The following is a 10243-nucleotide window of genomic DNA, read 5'->3' on the forward strand; positions in this document are numbered from 1 at the left end:
GCCACGACTTCCATTAATGTGCCTTGATACGGGAAGATTTCTGGGAAGACAGAAATTTAATCACGGGAAGGGAAAAAAAAATGAAAGCCTGGAGATGAAGCTGGCACTTCTGTGATGCTCTTTCAGAAGCTGTCACATAATATAGATGCTATTCTCCCCCTTCCTAGTGTCGCCTGTAAATGCACGTCGCCCTCCTCCCATCTATTTTTGGTAAGGCCAAAAGTCCCCCGGAGCACTATAATTACCCCTGTCAGGATTGTCAGGAGGGTTTACAGCTGAAGGAGGTGTCTGCCCAGCACAGCAAAATCAGGTACACCCTCAATATGCTGGGGAGGCTTAAAAAGCAAGTTGCTGCACAGAGTTTTCAGGGGAAGGTTTGGGAATCCGGCAGTGCTAGTGGGAGAGATTTGTGCAGCATCTCTGCTTTAGAAAAGAAGAGAAAATAAGTCAGATTATCCCTTGGGGCATTAACTTTGAGCCATTAAGGACTGAGCCAGAGAAACTTATTTTAAATAAAGCCTTGTGGCTTCATCTGTTGGGAGGCAGAAAAACAGACAAGCCCCTTAACACAAATGCAATAATGAGGATGTGCTGGTGATGCTTTCCCTGCTTTTCCATTTGTTTATTGCTAGTTTTACCTGAAACACATTCCAGGGTTAGAAACACTCTGCCCAGTAGTCTGAAATATTTTTATTTCAGGTTTTACTTTAAATGAGAAAAGTCAATTGTTGCTATGTCAGTGTTAAAATTCAATTACAATAAGGTTTACGTGCGATTGGGTATCCATGTACACCAGAAGTGAAAACTACATTTTCAACAACTTGCAGTATCTTGTCAAGAAATGTAAAAAAACCATAAAACCCCCATTATTACAGTGAATAAGATTTGCAAAGACATTTTGTTAAGATGTAATGGCTTAGACCCTGAGTTCAGCTTCGGGGAGTGCAGAATACCAAAGAAATGCCAGGCCACAACCAGCATTCGTGTGTGTCTTTGTTCTGAGGCAGCAGGGCCTGATTTTCACTGGAATTCCCATCTTCCACTGGTTTTGTTAAGAATATTGACTGCACGTTTTCCCCTCTGAAATCAGACCTCTGTGGCACAGACTGGACCCTTAACTCTAAAAACTGCTTCAGAACTGAGGGTTTGAACGTTCCATCGCTTTGGTTCCCTGGCATTTGTTCAGGCCAAGGGGAAATTCAGAGGAATACAGGCTTTGCAAAAAAAAGTGACAAATAAATGTCATTTGTTTATGACAAGACTCATCATGTAATTCAAGAGCAAAAGGCTCCATCTCTGGCCTTGGACACACCAACCTCCTCCATGGTTTGGGGATAAGTGTGAGCTGATACAGAAACTGCAAGTTCCATTCACAGAGGAAGCAAATTAACACCCTAAGCCACCAAATAATTTCCATTGTGTATATATGCAACTGCATGAGCAAAATACCCCCGTTTTACTGCATATTATACTCCATTATTTTGGAATACAATAGTTCCCTTGGCATTAGTGCTGAATGAATGGTAAGTTCATTTTGTCTGAAAGACTAAACAAACACGCGCTGACAATGAGGATAAATCAGATTGCTGCAGCACTTTCAAATAGCTGGTATAAAAATAATATTTTAATCAAATAACTCAGCTGCAACTGCCATGAACTCCTGAGAAGGTTAAGGCTGTGACTCAGTATTCTAGTGAGAAAACACACAGAATTATTCAAAACACACCGTCTCATCGCACTACTTGACTCAGATTAAAAGCAGAGAGTGGCAATATGAGTTTCTAGCCCTCATACCAAATTAAAGCCACCAACAAAACAAAGGTTAAGGGAATATTCTGAAAGACCAGTCATCCAGCAAGAAAATATAATGTTGTAGAAAAATGACTACTGCCAGACTGGGGTGGGTTACTCCAAAATAAAGATATTTTGTGGGGTTTATTTTGGTTTAGTCCAAAATGAGGAATAAAGCCATATTTAAGACTCTGGACTGGTGTTTGTGAGCTATGAGTCCAGTTTTGGCTGCAGCATGGGCTGCCTGGTGTGGTCAGGCTTGCACAGGAGGTGATGGCCCCTATTTTGTGGGAATACTGCAGGGCCAGAGCAGTGGGAAAGTCTGAGCCCCACAGCTGGCTCTGCACCCTCAGAACTGGATCTGCAGCAGAGGCAGCACACAGGGGGGTTGTCAGAGGCCTTGTAAGTCTGTTTAACAACCTGAACTCTTGTTTAACAACTAACTAGACTAAACCCAAACTTATCGAAAGGATATGGTAACAAAAGCTAATTTGTGGACGTCAGCACGGAGCTAGAGGGTACTAAAAACAGTGATGAGAGCCACAGCTTGACAAGGGAAAGAGGACTAAACCAGCAACTGTTGTGGTAGTCCTTAAAAAGAATTAATTAAAAATAATTAGAAAAAAAATACAGACTTAAAAAACTAGTCTTTGCTGGGCAAGAGTCCAGTGGAAAGTGTTGCACTTTTCGGTATTAACTGAAACAGAATATTCCCCAAACCAAACTGCCTCGCAACTGAAAAAGGCAAGTGCAATTAAAACAGAAATTAGCTGCAAGAGCTACTGCCAGTGCTTGCCTGGGGGGCAGGGGGAGGTTTGGGAAGAAGGATGTTTGCCTGGGGTATTTTTGCTTCCTTTGTGTCCCGTGAGGGGTCTGCAGGTGTTGCTCAGAAATGGGTGTGAGGGTGAGTCCAGCCCTGGCCCAACTCACAGGGCTTTGGCAAACCAGGGAGCTGCAATACAGTAATACTGCACATACTAGAATTTCACCTGGCACTTGAATAATTAAAATAATTGTCACCCAGGGAAAAAGCTCTGTGGGATATTACTCTGTGTTGACTTTGATGGGAAACTATATTTCAATCAGGAGCAGGCTTTTGTCCCGTGAAGCTCTGCTTTCCACTAAGATGTTTCATTGACTTCCACATAAAGATTATGAATGACTCAAAAACTGCTTTATGCTGCAGCCAGTGAAGTGTTCTTTTTCCTCTTTCACACCAAATATTTAAATGTCAATGTATTAACATAACAAATTGTCCATTGGAAATAGAACTCCCTTTGGAGGCTGGGAACACAGGCTGTGTTCCTTATTTGCCCTTTCCTGGTCCCTCTGTGGTAATTTAAACTGAATTAAACTAACATGTGGATGATTAATTCACTTACAATGAAAGCATAAAATAGTAGTTTTAATCACCCACCTCTATTATTTCCACCAGAAAAAGTTAATTTGAACAGTTGCAAATGAAGCCTTTTAATCCAGCTTTACTTAGCTATTTAAAAGGCAAAAAACACCCCCAACCCTCCAAAATGTATGAAATATTTCTCATAAGACATTCCCCAAACCAAAGTATTTTATTTTATATTGAATACTCATTTCCACAAGGAAAAACTCAAAAAACCACCCCAACAAAACAACCACACAGCAAATCAAGATTTTAGGAGCTGAAACTTCCCCTTGCTTTGCATGGCCACAGCAGCCCAAGAGCTCAGATCTGACAGCAACAGAGGTGGTTAAAGGAAGGAACAAAAACCAGGTGCAAATTATTGCTGTTTTGGCACAAGTAAAAGCCCCTCTGATCATGACAGACTCCCCAAAGGCACAGCACAAGATGGTAAAATATCTCAATTAAGAGAAGTGAAATGCAACATCAACCTCCAAAAAAATGAAAGAGAAACCTGCAGATGCTTTCCTATCCTGTCACGTACTGGTTAGAGGTCTAAAGGTGATCAGGACCCCCCTTTCCAGCCCTTGCCAGGAGAGGCTCTGGTTTATCATCAGTGCTGTCCCCCCTGAGCTGTCCCAAAATTAAGGTGCCAGTGACAACCAACACACCAACCCCACCCAGCCAGACACGTCTTCCAGGGGACTCCAGGAAAAAGGCAAGCCCCAAGCCCTCCCAGCACCATCAGGAAGGCAAATAATTAACACTAACCTTTAAAAGGAAGCTGCTGTTAAAATGTTTCCAAAGAGCTGCCTCAGCCCCTTGACTAAATGCAATCAATGAATCATCACACCACGTTCAGGTATCAACTGTGCTCTGCATTTAGGGGCAGATCCAGCCTAAACAGCCAAATAATCACACTGCTCTCTCAACACATACAAAATTTATGGTCCCTGCAATATTTCAGCAAAGGCACTTTTTGCAGGAGGAACAGGCCACAGAGCAATTAGAATAAAAAAGAGTTTTGGCTGCCTTTGGGCAGCTCTGCTCTGTCACAGAGGGAGATTTATGCTGCTGCAGAAGGGCTGCACTAAAGGTTGGGAGGAGACCATGCACCCCCAGCTCTGGGGTGCTGCAGTGGCCAGATGCTTCTCTGCAGTGCCAAAAATATGCATATGGAAATGACAAGCTTTTATTAATGCTACTACCACAGAACATAATAAATAATCAAGTCTTTACCTCTCCTATCACCACAATCAGTTCTTTCTGGTTCATATTTACAGTAGCTGTCCCAAAGGTTCTAAATGTGTTGCATGAAGCAGTTCCTTTCAGTCTGGGCCAAGGTTTCCTCAACTCTGTGGCTTGAGACCTTCTGGATTAATTGCTACAAGAATTAAGGATCTGACTCCTCCACTCTATTATTTCCACCAGAAAAAGTTAATTTGAACAGTTGCAAATGAAGTCTTTTAATCCAGCTTTACTTAGTTATTTAAAAAGCAAAAAACACCCCCAACCCCATGTCTTCACTGCCAGGGATGGTCCCACAAAGCATATTTTCCAGCACTAAAATTATAGCCAGTTGTTTCTAAATCATCAAGATCTAGAGTTATCTCCAGTTTACTATTTATTTTCCACTCCAAACAAGTACATACCTTTGCTTGGGTATTTTGGCTTTGGATGATGAAGAGCAAAGATAAATGTAAAGACAAATAGGCAAAATATAAACAAATAATATTTGTTTACATACAATTTCAGAGGACTGGCTCTGTTACTCCAGTAAAATTAACTACACACTTATGAAAAGCATGAATGGTTACAGAGCAAGAGCCTAACCTGGAGACACAGATCACTCCTGAGTGTGTTAGCCAGGGAAATGCTGAGGCACCACCACGGCCCCCAAGTGTGTGGGGAGAGCTTGGAGGAAAAGGGGATCTTGTAAAGCTGCTCCAAATGTGGCCAAATGGGAAGTGCAAGGGAGCCCTTCTGCCTTTGCATCTTAAATACTGTGTGAACTGTCATGAGGAGGCAGGATAGAAATCCTGAAAAAAAACCCTAATCTGGGAGTAATTGTAGTGGGTTTGTTCTGTGAGCTCTGCTGTACAAAAATCAGTTCTTCAACATCCATCCTGCTCCCTGCAGAGTTTGAGCTGCTGAGCCAAAGGCTGCCCCTTCCCTGGGGCAACGTGCAAGCCACACCTGGAGGAAAGCTCCCTGACATCCCTGGCAGCTCCCAAAAATTCTCCAATGCCAGGAAAACAGCAATCCCTGAGCAACTGAAGAGTCTGTGTTCCACCAGTCCCTCCTCAGAACACAGCATTTGGAACATCAAAAAGAAAAAAATAAAATTATTCACGAGTCTGATCTGCTGCATCTCTGAAAAGGCTGAAAGGCAAGAGAGACTGTGGTTCCTTTTTCAGTGGTAGTAAATAGGTGTTTATATATCCTGTCTCCTGCTTTCCCCACACTATCTGTAAAGCTGAAGGCTTTTTGATTTGTTCAAGACTTAATTGTCCTGAGTATTTACTGCCCATATCTACTTCCCACAAATGAAGTGTTTCAAGTTAGTTGTGCTCTTTTTTTTGGAGGGGGGGGGGAAGAGGAAGGGAGGGAATTCTCAGTTCAGTAAGTCAGGTTAAATAATAGCTATTCCCTTTTGTAGAGAACAAGTCTATTCCCCACCTCCCCACACCCCATATTGTTGGTGCTACATTATCTGTATGAGCCAGGCATTGGCAAGGAGACTGGAAAAAGAAAATGACAGGACATTGTAAGAGAATTTAATGAAGTGGCTCCAAATATTGTATCAAAATAAATGAAGTGAATAATGCAAGAGCTCATTCCAGGTCCCTTCTACAACAATAACTATTGTGTGAGCAGCACATCTGAGGAGATGGGGATGGCTGGATGAATACAAAGGTGCCACTCCAGCACATTACAGAGCAGGGAACAATGGGCACCCTGAATTGCTATATTTAATTTCAGTAATTCTTTGAGGCCAGATACTCAGGAGGAAAATAGCAGGTAAAAGGGGAGGAGGAGGAATTATCAGCTTTTCTATCTCACTTAACTATTTGCTTCTGCTTTGGATGCAGAAGAAGAGGGGCTGATGACACAACTGCACCTTGGAACTGCTGTGTGAGCCCGTGGTGTGCTCCAAGCCTGGTGCCAGCCAGCAGAGCTGCTGACTGCCCACAGGGAGGGGGGCACTGCTTGGCACTGCCACTCACAGATCATCTGCCTTTTATTAAAAATATATGCAAGCTCCCCCAGCTCCAGCTGCAGACACCCTGGGCTCAGCTCAGCCCTGGACTGTGGTGGGTTTGGTTCAGCAGAGCTCGGGGTGTGCCAGCACTCACAGTTGTGCTCAGCAGAGCCCTGAGCTGGGCATGGACAGGCTCTGCTGGATCCGTGCTGGGGCCCAGAGTTTGTAAATGTGGCTGCTGATATCCCTGATGGCAAAAGGGAACGATCCCCCCTGGTGGAACAGGGACCTTTCTTTGGACACAGAACCAAGCACAAGGATTCAGGCACGGGCAGGTTACCTGTTCTCAAATGTCTGTTCCTCCCTGTCCCTGACAGTAGCTTTGAGACACTTGCTATTCTCTGGTTCTTTGTAAAATACCTTGTTATTTCCTCCCTCTGCATGAAGAATATTTGCACTAGCACTGCCTTTCTGGGAACAGCATTGAACACTCAGGTGATGCACAGAACTGTCACAGCTGTGACAGACACTGTTCAAGCTTCCTTTAGCCCTGTCCCTGCACCCTTTAACATGAGAGGGTCCCCAGCTGCTCTTGTTTGGGTGCAGGGGCACCTTCTGCAGAAGCCACTGCCACAGGAGCACTGTGCTGGGGCAACCAGGAGCCAGGACATGGCAAGTTCCTACCAGCTGTGACAGCCAGGAACAGTGACATCAGAAATCCAGGTGGGGAATCAGCAGCAAAAATCTTTGGAACTATTACCTTTGCTTGTAAATTCTCCACGTGCCTCTGCTCTAATTTTGTCTGACTGTCTCTGCTCCCCAGGTCTGGCAGGGAAAAAACAAGTGGTTGGCACTTACCCATCTCCCTCCCAACTCTGCCACCCACAGCAGCATCCTTCCCTCCTCAGAAACACATCCTGCACCCATCCTGCTGTCCATCAAGCCTCTCCTAACCCAACTGCAAATCCCTGACAGCTTTACTTGCAAATTCCCTCTCTGCACAGCTCATGTTAAGAACCTTAATATTCCTGCAGATTCAGAAAGGGGATTTCCAACAAGCATTAGGAAAATTAAACTTCTCAAGAGCTGTCTTAATCTGACAAGCTATTTCTAGCTCTTCAAAGTATGGTAAGTGAAAATATTAAAATGGGGGATGGGGAAGCTGTGGTAAGGAAATGATGAATTACAGCTGGAAACAAGGACAGTGTAAGTCTACTTGGGATATACCCAGGGCAGACATATATGTATACACACAGAAATGCAGGAATATGTACTGTTTAAGGCTTCCTGCTGCCTTGTAATAGAAAAAATTATAATCTCCCACCCTTTGCTTCCATCCAGAGCCAAAGCAGGAGATAACACTAATGAGTGGGGGCATCTCCCTTGGAGATTTGGGCACCAGCCCTCCTGGGTAGCAGACTGGGAGTTCCTGATTAATCCAGCAACTTTCCACCAAGGACATGGACCCTGGGGGTGGCTGTGGGCAGGAGGCAGGGAGGGCACAGCCCGAGCCCTTCCCAGGCTGAGCTGGGGACACTGAGCTCACCACAAATCCTGCTGGAGACAGCCCTGCTCCTCCCAGCTCAGCACTGCTCTCAGGGCTGGAGCTCCCCAGCACAGACAAGGCTGTCTGCATCTCACAAACATCTCATCCAGAGATGGCAGTGTGTACTGCTGCTCCCCTTCCCAACAGGTCAGGCTGCAAAATACCCCCTGAGTCTCAGCTTAGCTCTCCCCTTTTGCTCCTTTCTCCCGCTCTCTGCTGCTTTCTCTTTTCCCAACCCCTTCAGGACTTCCAAGCCTACACCACAAAGGAAGGAGAGGCTGTTTATAGCCAAGACCATTGCAGGGGAGGGTGAGAAGCTGAACCAGGCTTTCAAGATGTAAGGGTGTGACTCTGGAGGAGGAGAGGGTGATGTTATTCTTTTTAGGAGCGTCAAAGTGGCATAATTTAGCTGTTAGTAAATTCTGTGCTCTGGCCTGGCTCTTGCTCCAAAACCTGGAAATTTCCCCTGTTTTCAGGCCTGATTTGTGTAATGGTGCTCAGCTTCTCTATCTGTCCTCCCTCTTCACTGCTGCTTTACAGCAACCATTCCCAGGAGCCTCAGAAATCAGATTGCAGTTGGGTTAAAAGAGCACCCTCTTCAATTACAATCCCTCATCACGGGTGCATTGGGAGTGGGGGGCACCAGCTCTGTACCAGACAAGGGGACAAAACAATTAGAAGAGCTGAATAAAATCCTATCACTCTTCAGGGGTTGGGGTAGTGCAGTGAGAAAAGTCCCTCTGAGCCTGCACTCACAGCCCACCAAAAATGCCTCTTCAGCTGTATGAACTGGTCTTGCAGAAGACAGATTACCAAGTGCTGTATTAAAGCCACAGTCAAGGCTGTGCAGAGGGCTTGGTACAGAGCAAGATCTGGTCAGTACATGGGATTTTTTTAGTGTTACGAAATATTTTGCAGTCTGATTCCACTTATTTATGGGAGAAACACAAGAGGGACTGATTTGACCTTGGTGTCCTAAATGGCAGAAGAGAAGGGAATGCCAAGTGCTAAGAGCAAAGCTATTGATTAGGCCTGAGAGGGAGGACTGATAGGAGAGAGCTGTAAAAAGTTATTAATGGCCAAGAGGAGCACAGTGATTTTGGCTTTTGGCTTGATGACAACAGGATAGAAAATGGGTGTCCACAGTCTATCAGACAAAGGATTTGCTGAAGAACCAGAGAGGCATGAGGTGCATCTGTGCTGGTGGATGAATTCTTCATGGATACAGATCATCCTGTGCTGGACACATCCACTGTGTGCTGACCTAAACAGTGCTCCTGGAGAGTGCAAGCACAGTCCCCTCTCTCCTATCCTTATTTCTCCTCCACTCCATTCATCTGTGCTTACTGAGCTCAGCAAAAGGTTGAAAATGGGATCTCAGTCATCTTTGCAGTCTCATATCATCAGGGCTGAGTAGTGAAGCTCTTTGGATTGGTTTTTATGTCATTGGCGTGTTAACCGACTGTAGGAAGCTCTAATTTAATTATTAGCAACAAAGGTCTGAGCATGATTAAGCAAAGTTCCTGCTACACTTCAAAGCTGCAGCTCTCTGGCAGCGGTGACACTGATCTGAGCTCCACCAGGTGCCACAGGAACTCAGGTACCAAGCAGCTGGTACCCAGCCACTATCAGTGTGCCAGCACAGCATCAATCAGACAGAGAAGTGTCTGTGACTGCTGAAGGGGAACACAACAGGAGGCCTCAGTTGCACCCACAGAAAAAAGGAGCAAGTGAGCTCTGACAGGCGGTGGAAGCGAACGTGGTTCGGGGTGGAATGTGTGTCCCTCCAGGCCCTGGGGCTGCTTTGAGGAGACACTTGCAGGAACCTGCCGTGTGTAATCCACCAGCCCATCTTTACCATGGGATGGGGATTTCTTAATGAGCATTGGCAGTACATACAAACAGAGCAGCAGTGCTGCTTCTCCAGCCATCAATTTTGCATGTGTGGGCTGCTTACTTGGCTGTACAGCAGGAAGCTGCATAATGAAGGATTTGTTGACAGAGGTCTTCATATCAAATCAGCAAAAAGGTAGAAAATGATCCCGTTTCAGGCCTTCTTGCTTGACTCACATAACCTTGGTCCTTCCAGTGCTCCTGATGGAGGGAGGGAGGTACCAGGTGCTCTGCTTTTCTCGGGCCACTAGTGCTGCTACTTTTGAACTTCATCTGCTAAAGCTTTCACCAGGAAGCCAAACAGCACCCTGACTTACAGAGAAGAGACATTACTTATGCATGAGGAAGATTATGGGTGTTGGGAGGCCAAACGCCCCTTCAGAAGAAAGGTGCTCAAACATATGCCTCGTGGGAAGTGCACAAACGGGCC

The sequence above is a fragment of the Manacus vitellinus genome, unplaced genomic scaffold, assembly GCF_001715985.3.
Source record: "Manacus vitellinus isolate BGI_N305 unplaced genomic scaffold, ASM171598v3 scaffold_31_pilon, whole genome shotgun sequence".
In the NCBI taxonomy this organism is placed as follows: Eukaryota; Metazoa; Chordata; class Aves; order Passeriformes; family Pipridae; genus Manacus; species Manacus vitellinus.